The sequence below is a fragment of the Aplysia californica genome, unplaced genomic scaffold (genome assembly GCF_000002075.1).
Source record: "Aplysia californica isolate F4 #8 unplaced genomic scaffold, AplCal3.0 scaffold00050, whole genome shotgun sequence".
In the NCBI taxonomy this organism is placed as follows: domain Eukaryota; kingdom Metazoa; phylum Mollusca; class Gastropoda; order Aplysiida; family Aplysiidae; genus Aplysia; species Aplysia californica.
The window spans coordinates 1,710,471-1,713,055 of NW_004797320.1; positions in this window are offsets into that span (position 1 = coordinate 1,710,471).

The window sequence follows — 2,585 nt, forward strand, 5'->3', positions numbered from 1 at the left end:
GAGAGAGAGAGAGAGAGAGAGAGAGAGAGAGAGAAAGAGAGAGAGAGAGAAAGCATTAGGTGAGAAAGTTCATTTGATCTTTTTTCAACTTTCCATCTGGGATCGTGGTTCCCATTTCAGATTACTTAAATTATTTATGTCAGGTCAGCCTGAAGACACAGCGCCTGCAGAGCTAGGCTAGTGGCAGACGTTTCCCTTGGTTTTTCTGTCCCCGTGGTTTTATGCACACACGAAAAAAAAATGAAATTATGCAAACTGAGTCCAAAAAAGTGAAAATATGCAATCCTGTTAATTTTAACTAAGAATGATAAAGGAAAATAATCAGAAATTATGTAAAAAATGATAAAATTGGCTAAATTATGCCGGGTGCATAAAACTCCGTGGACAGATTTGTATATACCTCAAAGTAGAAGTGGGCAAAATCCGGATAATCTATAAGGATAACCGGATAATTCTCAATGAAATTAACTCTCTTGCCTGACCCGTTTGCCGAAGTGGGTGCACCCATGAGTTGAAGTATTGCTAACCCGTGTGTTAAAGTGGTTCTAACCCATTTGCCGAAGCGGTTCAAGTCATACTATTTGCCGAAGAGGTGCACTAACATGTTATCCGGATTTTTGCTAAAGCAACTCATTGCCCAGCAATATCTCACAGCCACGACAACTACACACATCATCATCGTCTTTCTAACGTACCGAGAAGGTATTTTATGGAGATTTGGGTAGGTTCCAGACATCATGTAACTCAATTTTTTTTTTTTAACTTTTTTTTTTAGCTAGCAGTATCATTATCTTTTTACGATCATCATGATCATAATGATTATCATTATCATCATCATCATCATCATCATTTAGAAAGCAGAGTAGGAGGGAGAGTCTTGTTTGAATTTCAGACCAAATAGCATAACATTATAAGATGTTTAAAATTTGTTTTCAATAGACACAGCTCAACGTTTCGCCTCTTGGGCTTCTTCAGGAGCAGCTGAGACAAAAACTAAATGAGCGCTGTATACTAGCAGGGATATGGGCCTCACAAAGAGGGTCTTAAGATTACGTGTGGTTACAGGCTAGACGGAAGTGACTCAGAGCAAGCCACGTCAAGGGGCTAATTATAAAGAAATAATAATAATCATCATTGTCATCGTCGTCGTCGATCGCCTCTCTTCGATAAATAACCAGACATAAAACTCTCAGGCCGGGGGGTATACTTGAAGTACATCCGTTTAGCTGGGTTAGGGTGTGCTATAAAGAGTCATGTCTGTTATAATAATAATATTAGCTCGTCCGTCAATGTCTTACAATGACCAATACACCCGCAGAGGAGAATCTTAACCCTATCCGTGCGTTGTGTTTTACTATCGTATCCATACAACGTGGGGAACTCTTTTCCACAACTTTCCGAAGAGGAAATTTACTCGTTAATCCGATCCATACGCTTTGCCTAGCAGTCTGTCAAAGTGATTTTGTGAGAAATACAGAAAGTTTCAATGAGATCTTCCTAGTAGAAGTATTCTAAGATATGAAGAATACAACCCAGGAGTTACAAAGTGGCCCCAGGGTGTACGGATAGGGTTAAGCTAAATAGAATAATTTATAATTAGAGGAATCAAATGCAAGGATGACTTTTAGCTTCTGCTAAGGCCGATGAACCAGCCCTAAAGTTTCCCACACTTTTGTAAGTCAAAAGCTCCCCTTCAACCTGACTGTGGGTGTAGGCAGCCAGCTAGCTTCTCTCTTGGTTTCAGAATTACTGTCCGACAATAATACTAATTGTTTCTTTTTTACTGTTTATAGGACTGTCCCCGCGGTTTTATGCCAAAAAAAAACCCCCACACAAACACACAAAAAAAGGAAATTTACAAACTGAGCACAAACATGTGAAATTATGCGATTCTGTTAAGTTTGACGAAGAATGATAAAGAAAAATAATCAGAAATTATGCAAAAAATGATCAAATATTGCTAAATTATGCTAGGTACATAAAACCGCGGGAACAGACAGGATCTTGATAGAGACAAAACTACCCCATCAGACATGTTATTGGAGGGTACTAGAGACCAACTGGAAAAAGAAGAAGAGGTAGACCAACTGGAAGGTATGGAAGCACAATCAGAGATAAGGCAATCACCCGGGGCCTAGATGTGCCAAGATTGGACGGGGTGGTCGGGTACAGACTAGCGTGGCATCGACTACTCTCTACTCTCTGACTTATGTACCTGGCGGTGTAGGGAGACGGAAAGTAAAAGAACAGGATCATGATCGTTTTAGTTTTAGTAAGTGTTTTACGGCACTTGCAACACAATAAGGTTATGTAAGTGCCGCAGATTAGAAGTGTTACAATAGAATAACAAAAAGAAAAAAAGAAGGAGGGGAGATCAGGACGATAGATGTTTGATAGGAAAGAAGAAGCAAACCACACCAGAGTACCCGACAACCACCCACCATGATCATTTACTTTTGGCCCGTGTCTTATGCTTGCAAGTGCTACTTTTACAGGTATGGTGGGTAGGTTTATGCCGTACGAGTCTTTGATTTAACATTGGAATAGAAAGTGAAACCGAGTGAATAGGATACACACACACACAC